Source organism: Mandrillus leucophaeus, unplaced genomic scaffold, assembly GCF_000951045.1.
Source record: "Mandrillus leucophaeus isolate KB7577 unplaced genomic scaffold, Mleu.le_1.0 Scaffold36, whole genome shotgun sequence".
Lineage (NCBI taxonomy): Eukaryota > Metazoa > Chordata > Mammalia > Primates > Cercopithecidae > Mandrillus > Mandrillus leucophaeus.
This window is the reverse complement of record NW_012103809.1, coordinates 5,063,325-5,073,654: the sequence shown is the minus strand read 5'-3', so window position 1 is coordinate 5,073,654 and position 10,330 is coordinate 5,063,325.

The window sequence follows — 10,330 nt, the reverse complement described above, 5'->3', positions numbered from 1 at the left end:
TGCTAAGACTGAAGTCTTAATATATAAATATAGTGGAAATAATTTGTGCCACCCACCAATTTCAAAGGCTAGTTGATAAGTGATTAGAGCAGCTTTATGTCTCTGTAGAGAGTTATAGGAACCTAATGATTTATTAGCATTTCAGCTGCTGCCTTCTTTTTCCTTTCATGCTCTGACAGTTCTTGTCATAACACCCTTAGCTGGTGATTTAGTGGAATCTCCCTTAGCTGATGATTTAGTAGTAAGCAGATCGTAGATTTAATATTACACAGCTCCCCTATTTAAAGCTGCAGGTATTTGTTCCAACGGAACTTTACTTATGTAGCAAACATTCATTGGTGCCTTGTATACCAGATACTGTCCAAAAGTGGAAACCCCAAACTGAAAAGGCATAGTCCCTTTCTTTAATTCTAGTGAACATAGTGGACTTCTTTACAGAGTAGATTTCTCTACAGAGAAATCATTGCAATCAGTTTTGTAATAAAGGGATGTTAAAGTTGTATGTGGAGCTTCGGCAAAGCAGTCTTCAAAGAAGAGGTTACATTTGAGTGTAATATTATAAGTATGTACATTTTTAAAGGCCATTAAATTGAACACTTACAGTTTATGCACTTCAGTTATGTAAATTTTATCTTTAAAACTATAAAGAGATATTTAACTATAGTTGGCAGGTTTGCTTTTCACAAGGGTATGGGCTGGCAATTCAGAAACATTCTCTGTATTCTAGACTTAATAAAATGCATTTATTATAGTAATATTTTATAATTTTATATACATAATATATGTATAGTATGTATCTCATATCTATGATAATAAGAGAATGAGAGTCAGGTTTCCCACTGTTGAGAAGGGAAATGCATATGGACATGGGTAAAAGGCAATGTACTCTGTAATGTTTGATTGCAATTGGAAATATCCGTGTAAACTTATGGTTTTTAATAGTAAAACTTCAATCTTAATTTTTATTTTTTTAACTTTGGTTTTAGGTTTGGGGTATATGTGCAGATTTTCTATATAGGTAAATTGCATGTCAGGGGGGTTAGGTATACAGATTATTTCACCACCCAGGTAATAAGCATAGTACCTGATAGGTAGTTTTTTGATCCTCGCCCTTCTCCCTCCCTCCACCCTCAAGTAGGCCCCAATGTCTGTTGTTCCCTTCTTTGTGTTTATATGTACTCAATGTTTAGCCCCCACGTAAAAGTGAGAATATGCAGTATTTGTTTTCTGACCTTGTGTTAGTTTATGTAGGATAATGGCCTCCAGCTCCATCCATATTGCTGTAAAGGACATGTTCTTCTTGGTTTTTTGTGTCTGTGTAGTATTCCATGGTGTGTATGTATCATATTTTCTTTATCCAGTCTACTGTTGATGGGCATTTAGGTTGATTCCATGTCTTTGCTGTTGTGAATAGTGCTGCAGTGAACATACATGTGCATGTGTCTTTATGGTAGAATGATTTATATTCCTTTGGGTATATATCTAATAATGGGATTACTGAGTTGAATGGTAGTTCTGCTTTGAGTTATTTGAGAAATTGCCACACTGCTTTCCATAATGGCTGACCTAATTTACCTTCCCACCAGCAGTGTATAAACATTCCCTTTTCTCCACAACCTCACCAGCATCTGTTATTTTTTGACTTTTTATTAATAGCCATTCTGACCGGTGTGAGATGGCATCTCATCATGGTTTTGATTTGACTTTCTGTAATGATTAGTTTGTTGAACATTTTTTCATATGCTTGTTGACTACATGTATATCTTCGGAGAATTGTCTATTCATATCCTTTGCCCACTTTTTAATGAGATTTGTTTTTTGCTTGTTGATCCATTTAAGTTCCTTATAGATTCTGGATATTAGACCTTTGTTGTATGCATAGTTTACAAATACTTTCTCCCATTCTGTAGGTTGTCTGTTTGCTCTGTTGATAGTTTCTTTTGCTGTGCAGAAGCTCTTTCATTTAATTAGGTCCCATTTGTCCATTTTTTATTTTGTCACACTTGCTTTTGGTGTCTTTGTCATGAAATCTTTGCCAGGTTCTGTGTCCACCATGGTATTTCCTAGATTATCTTCCAGGTTTTTTATAGTTTGGGGTTTTACATTTAAGTCTTTAATCCATCTTGGGATTAAAGATGGATATAAATGGTGTAAGGAGAGAGTCCAGTTTCAATCTTCTGCATATGGCTAGCCAGTTATCCCAGCACCATTTGTTGAATAGGGATTTCTTTCCCCATTGTTTTTGTCAACTTTATCAAAGATCAGACGGTTGTAGGTCTGTAGCATTATTTCTGGGCTCTCAATTCTGTTCTATTCATGTGTGTGTCTGTTTTTGTACCAGCACCATGCTGTTTTGGTTACTGTGGCCTGGTAGTATAGTTTGAAGTCAGGTAACTTGATACCTCCAGCTTCGTTCTTTTTGCTTAGGATTGCCATGGCTATTCGAGCTCTTTTTTGGTTCCATATGAATTTTAAAATAGTTGTTTCTAGTTCTGTGAAGAATATCATTGGTAATTTGATATAAATAGCATTGAATCTATAAATTACTTTGGACAGTATAGCCATTTTAACAATACTGATTCTTCCTATCCATGATAATGGAATGTTTTCCCATTTGTTTGTGTCATTTCTGATATCTTAGGGCAGTGTTTTCTAGTTCCAATTGTAGAAATCTTTCACCTCCCTGGCTAACTGTATTGCTAGGCATTTTATTTTACTTTTTGTGGCGATTGTGAATAGAAGTGTGTTTCTGATTTGGCTCTCAGCTTGGATATTGTTGGTGTATAGGAAAACTGGAAAGAAAACATAACATCTACCATAACAAGAAAGCTCCAGATAAATGATACAATTATAACTCTTTTTCCGTCACAGAACTAAGGTTGCAGCACAACCAAGAAACCTGAAATTTAAAGAAAGGCCCTTATTGGGATGTAAGCACTGTCATACCTGAGTCAAAGCATGAGATGAAGAGATGTTAGTTGCCATACAAACAGGATAAAAAAGAAAAAAGTGGGTCAGATGAAATATTTGAAAAAGTAAAAATAATGGAAAACATCAAAATACATATCCAAGAAATGCATGGGACCCCATGTAGCATATGTGAGGGAAAAAATCTAACTAGACAAATAAAATCCAAACTGCTGGAAACCAAAAGTCAAAAGAAAATCTTGAGGACAATCCAAATAAGAATTACAGTAGATATCTCATTAGAATTTGTGCAACCCAGAAGACAATAGAATGACATCTTTAAAGCATTGAAAGGAAAAAAAAAAAAAAAACTAGCATCTCAGAATTCTATATTTTTTAATCCATTGCTAGAATCAGCAAGAATTCTATATCTTTTAAAATAAAATCAAATAAATATTGTTTTGAACAAACAAAAGATGGAAGAATTAACAATCAGCAGATCTGTGCGAGACGAAAAATTAAATGAGTACTTTAGCAGGAAGAATAAGATCCTAGAAACATAGTTGTACACAAAGAAATGAAGATTACAGAAATGCTGAAAAGGAAGGTAAATTTCAAACACATTTTTAAGTTGATAATTATCCTGAAAGATAACTGAATGACTAAAGCAAAAGTAGTAGCCATGTAGTGTACGTTGGTAGAATATTTACATCTAAAATTTGTGAAAATGATAGCACAAAGGATGAGAAAGTGGACTTGGAAGTATAGAGCTGTGAGTGTGAGATCCTTAAACTACATGTGAAACATAATAGTTTGAAGGTAGATTGTAAATAGTTAAAGACATATATTAGCAGACCTACGGCAACCATTAAAAAGTTATAAAAGATGTTTGTTTGTTTTTGAGACGGAGTCTCGCTCTGTCACTGGGCTGGAGTGCAGTGGCGCAATCTCAGCTCACTGCAACCTCCACCTCCTAGGTTCAAGTGATTCTCCTGCTTCAGCCTTCCGAGTAGCTGGGACTACAGGCACCCTCTACCATGCCCAGCTAATTTTTGTATTTTTAGTAGAGACAGGGTTTCACCATGTTGGCCAGAATGGTCTCGATCTCACTTAGTGATCCACCCCGCCCCGACTTCCCAAAGTGCTGGGATTACAGGCATGAGCCACCGTGCCCGGCCCCCCAAATATATGTTTTTTAAAAGGCGATAGTGGGTGTAAAATGGAATCATAAAAATACTCCATCAATTCAGAACAGAGGGAAAAAAGGAACAAAAACTAAATAGAATACATATAAAACAAATAGCAAGATGGCAGATTTAAATCTAACTGATGTCAATAATTACATTAAATTTCCCATGAAAATGCAGAAAGTATCAGATTGATTTTCGAAAAGCAAGACCAATATTTATCTGGTGAATGAGATTCCATGACCATGAACGTGGTTTACCCAGTGCAAGGTTTGTCCATTGCACGTTGGGTGTGCTGACCCCTGTGATTTCCCCACATGTGGAAAACCTGACTGTGGAATTTGTGCTGGTTGGGAACTGTGTAACTGCTTTTCCCTGAAAGAAAAAATAAAAAGAGCATGGTACTCTTGTATGCTGTCTACAAAACAAACCCGTTGTGCATGTAAAGGCAAAATATGTTAAAAGTGATAAAGAAGGACCTTAAATAATAATAAAGGAGTAAGTTTAAAACAAGATATAAGAAGAGATAAAAAGCATAAATGTGTATGCAGTTAACAACAGAGCTTCAAAATACATGAAGCAAAAGCTGCTGGAGCTAAAAGAAGTAGACAAATTAATCATTATAGTTTAAGACATCTATGCTCCTCTTTCAGTAATCAATAAGACAATAAAGGGAAAATCAGTTACGATATACAAGGCAAGAACAATATTATTAACTGGTTTGACCAATCAACGTTTATAGAACATCCAACCCAGTAACAGTGGAATATACATTATTTTCAAGTGCACACGGAGCATTCACCAAAGAAAGACCATATTCCCGGCCATAAAACAAACCTCAATAAATTCAAATAGAATTACATGCAAAGTATCTTCTGTGATTTAAAGTAGGAATTAAACTAGAAATCTATAACGGAAAGATATCTGAAAAAATTCCCAAGGATTTGGAATTTAAGCTACACAATTTTCAATAACAATTGGGGCCGGGCACGGTGGCTCACGCCTGTAATCGCAGCACTTTGGGAGACTTATGGCGGGCCTGAGGTCAGGAGTTCAAGACCAGCCTGGCCAACATGGCGAAACCCCACCTCTACGAAAAATACAAAAATTAGCCGGCCATGGTAGTGCATGCCTATAATCCCAACTACTGGGGAGGCTGAGGCAGGAGAATCATTTGAAACATTTGAACCCCAGTGGCAGAGATTGCAGTGAGCCAAGATCGTGCCACTGCACTCCAGCCTGGGCAACAAAGCGAGACCTCGTTAAAAAAAAAAAAAAAAGGAACATATTTTAAATTTAATTAAAATGAAAAGCAACATATTAATATTTGTGAGATGCGGCTAAAGCGGTGCTTAGAAGGAACTCTACAGCGTTAGACAACTATATTGGGAAAAAACCCTGCCATTTCAATGACTTCAATGTCTACCTTAAATAAAACTCAGTAAGTAAAAGGAAGGAAATAATAAACATAGGAAGAGAAATCAATAAAATAGAAAATGGAAAAACAATAGAGAAAATCAATGAAAACAAGGCTTTTTTTTTGGTTTGTTTGAGAAGAACAACAAAAAAGATAAACTTTTAGCCAGACTGATTAGAATAAAAAGAGGAGACACACATTGCGAAAAAATATCAGAAATAAAAGAGGAACATCATTACTGACCCCAAAGACATTAAAAGCATGATCAGCAGGTATTACAAACAACTTTATGCAAATACATTCAATAACTTAGATGAAATAGACATATTTCCCTTCTAAGTATACCAACATATGCTGAAATAGACATATTTCTGAGAAGATTCAAATTATCAAGTTTTCTTCAAGAAGAAATAGATAATCTAGACCTATATCTAGTAAATAAATTGAATTTGTAATACAAATCATTTTATGAATAAAACTCCAGGTCCAAATGCATCACCTATAAATTCTACCCAATTAAGGAAGAAATAATACAAATTCTATACAAACTCTTCCAGAAAATAGAAGAGAAGGAAATATTTATTTGTCCTTTATCAAGCTAGCTTTATTCTAATAACAAATTGGACAAACATACTATAAGAAAAAAATAGATACTTACCCCTCATGAAGATAACTTCATAATTAAAAAAAAATTTTTTTTTTCTGAGATGGAGTCTCGCTCTGTCTCCCAGGCTGGAGTGCAGTGGCACGATCTCGGCTCACTGCAACCGTGGCCTCCCAGGTTCAAGCGATTCTTCTGCCTCAGCCTCCTGAGTAGCTGGGATTACAGGGACACACCACCACACCCGACTAATTTTTGTATTTTTAGTAGAGATGAGGTTTTACCATGTTGGTCAGGCTGGTCTCAAACTCCTGACCTCAGGTGATCCACCCGCTTCAGACTCCCAAAGTGCTGGGATTACAGGCGTGAGCCAGCATGCCCGGCCATCAGTTCTAAAAAAATTCATCCTTTAGTATGTGAAACATAATATATGATGACTAAGGGTGGTTTATCCTAGGAATAGAAGGTTGTTTCAACTTTAGAAAAATCAATCCATGTAATTCAAGCAGACTAAAGAGAGAAAAATATATGATTATCTCAATAGCCTATAAAAAAAGTATTTGGCAAAACTTAATATTCATGTGTGATTTTAAAAAGATAAAATGCTCAGCAGTCTAAGAATAGAAGGAAATTTCCACAATTAGATATAGTGTGTCTACAGCAAACCTAAAACTGTCATACTTAATAGTCAGATATTGAAAGCTTTCTTCCTAAAGTTTTTAAACAGCAAGATCTCTCCCCTTACCACTCCTAACCAGTATTGTACTAGAGTTCTTAGCTAGTGAAATCAGGCAAGAAAAAGAAATAAAATGACATACAGATTGGGAAGAAAAAAATAAAACTACTTCTACTTGCAAATGACATTGTCTATACCGAAAAATCCCATAGAATCTGTAGGAAATGTTATAAAAATTTTAATTTGGTTTAGCAAAATCTCAGGATAGAGGTCAATATACTAAAATCAATTATATTTCTATATACTAGCAATAAGTAATTAGAAAATGAAATTTTAAAACCAGTATCATCTACAATAGCATCAAAAGCTGAAGTATTTAGCTATAAATCCAATAAAACGTGCAAAATCTCTATGTTGACAACACTGACATAAAAAATGAAAGAATATCTGCTGCTGTGAATTTGGTCACCTGGTTCCAGTTCCATGTCTTCCTCTTTACTTACTGTGTGAATTTGAACAGTTTCTTCAGTTACATTGTACTACTCTTGCTCGTTTGTAAAATGAGACTGATAATAATGAACATAATGAGGTAGTGTTACAATATGTGTCTAATAGAGTACCTGGCATATCATGAATGCTCAATAAATGTTATCTCTCTTTATTTTTATTAAAATGACAGTGTGCATAAAGTCAGTATTTTACTGATTTTGCCCAATGTTGTTTCCACAAGGGTGGTTCTTTTAAAATAAATCATATATGTCATGCTTTTCCATATGTGGCAGTCATGAAAATGCACCATGTTGGTCTGCTGCTTCAGAAGCATAACTGATTTATGGCCCAACTGCTGTCCTTTGTGATCCTCCGCCACCTTTATGCTAAAGCCATGCTTCCTGCCAGCTCCCCGAGCCAATGACTCAGTGCAAATGCCTGAGTTTCCCTGGCAGAAGCTAGAGGAAAGCATAAAGAGGTGAGATGTGCTAGAATGGATATATTATGTGAAACCTGGACACTAACCAGAGAGTATGTTCCACGGGAAGGCCCATTCACCAAAACATCAGGCCTCACCTACGTTCAGTGGTTGCTGTCACAGAGATAGGTAATTAATATTCATGAGGAGAGTAAGGCCTCAAAATGAGAGACCAAGTGGCCAAGCTTAACCACTAGAAACCCAGAGTCCACAATTACTGTAACGACCGGGAAGATCAGAGGCATCAAAGGGGGCTTGACCGTCAAGGAGTCAGAGGGATGGATACTACAGCATGGCATTCCCACAGCCAAAATAGATAAGGGCCAACAAGGCTGATGCTTAACATCTACAACCAGAAAAGGCAAGAAAGGAGGAGCAAGAGGCTGACAGCAATTGCCCCAGTAAAGTCATGATACTTTGCTCAATTCTAGGAACTGAGCCAATTTTCAGGTCCAAAATCCATTGACTAAAAAGACAGCCGGGCCCCTAAGAATGAGTACCCTGCAACACTGCAACAAGTTTATATCGAGATGACTTGTCCCCTCCTTCCCCAAAGGGACCCACGACCATTTGCTTGGGTGACTGTAGGCCAGGGAAAGGGAAGGTCTAGACTATTGCACACAAGTTCTGAGTTGACCTTGACACCCGGACACCTTGTTGAAGTGGGGGCTTATAAGAGTCAAGTAATGAATGGAGTCCTAGCTGGGTCTGGCCTAGAGTGGGCCCACAAAACCTGTAGACTCACCCAGGGATCATTTCTCCATCTCCATGTATCACTGGAATGAATGTACTTGTCAGTTGGAGTAAACCCTACATTTGTTCCTTGGTCAGTGAGGAAATGCTATCGTAGTGGGAGAGGCCAAATGGAAACTCTGAAACTGTCTCCCAGGCAACATGGTAAATGCAAAATAGGGATTGGTCATCTCTATCATATCTCTTTTTAATTGCTAGTGTCCCCCAGCAGGAAGTGGATGGACTCTGAAAAATGACAACAGATGACTACAGTTTCAATCACATGGTGGTGAATTGCGGCTGGTGTGCCAGAGGTGGGATCACAGCTAGAACACATTAATCAGGCCGCAGGTCCGTGGCATGTGGTTGTCGATTTGGTGAATGTGCCTTTTCTATCCATATTAGAAAAAAAGATCAGGAACAATTCACATTCACGTGGGACAGACTCCAATATTCATTTATTGCTTTGCCTCAGGGCTATCTTAGCTGCCCTTCGCCATAATAGTCTGAAATAATCTAGATCACCTGAACCCACTGAACATCAAACCCATCCATTGCATCAGTGACATCATGTTCATTGGCCAGAAGAAGCAAGAGGTGGCTAGTATGCCGGAGGTCTTGGTAAAACACTCATGCTCCAGAGGTGAAAAGATGAATGAGGATTTAAGGAATCCGGTGGTTAAGTTCATGCTGGAATATCCCCTCCAAAGCAAACAACAAATTGCTGCATCTTATATCTCATACCTCAAAGAAGGAGTGCCTGGTAGGCCTCTTTGGGTTCTGAAGGCAACTCATGCCACACCTAAGACTGCAGTTCCAGCCCACAAATTGGGCAACATGATTATTGGCAGCTTTGAGTTGTGCCTGGAGCACAAAAAGGCTGGAGATGCAGGCTGTGATGCAGGTCTGTCACCTGTGAAAGGGGAAGGAGAAGGAGGGTTAGTTAGGAAGAGTTTCAAACTGCAGTGCTGCCCTGCAAAAGTCTCAGCCAGCCCAACAGGGAGCTCCAGAGCAAAGGCTGCCTGTTGGAGAAGTTCCATGATGAACAGAAAGGGCCAGGCCCAGGCACCCCCACTGTGCTCATTAGCTGTTGAAGGTCTGCCTAGGAAAAGCATGGCCTCAACTCAACTGCTGTGGCTGAACAACCAGAGGCACTGCAACCAAGGCTATCACCTAACTGCACCCTCACAGCTAATCTGCAAGTTCTTTCTTGAAGGGAGATCATAATAGCTCCATATCCCCATATTGGAGAGAATTCTCACTCTGCATTCTGCCAAGGAGCTGGTATGTGTGTGTGTTTGTGTGTGTGTGTGTGTGCGCGCACACATGTGACAAAGGTATATTTAATTCATCAATGAGGGAACTAGCAGGATGAAGAAAGAGAAGAAAAATTACTGTATATAGTTAATGAACAAAAAGAATGCTGGAATAAGATTGCAAGTTAGATTGAAACTGGTAAATTATGAAACAACAAAACTATAATCTGTAGGATTTATATTTTCTACTGGACAGAAATGAACTGCAACATAATGATCTTCCACAAGTTAACATTAACTTTACAAGAGTCTCACCTTAATCAATAGCTAATAATCAAAGTAAATTTCTTCCCGTAAAACTTCCCAACTGGGGGAACATTTGCCCTCTCCCAGCTCCAGAGATATTTGACAATGTCTGGAAACATTTGTGATCATCACAACTAAAGGGATGAGGGAGTGCTACTGGTATCTGGTGCGCAGGGGCCAGGGATGCTGCTAAATGAGCTATTATGCCCAGAACAGCCCCCAGAGCAAAGAATTACCCAGACCAAAATTTTAATAGTGCCAAGACTGAAAATCGTGTATAG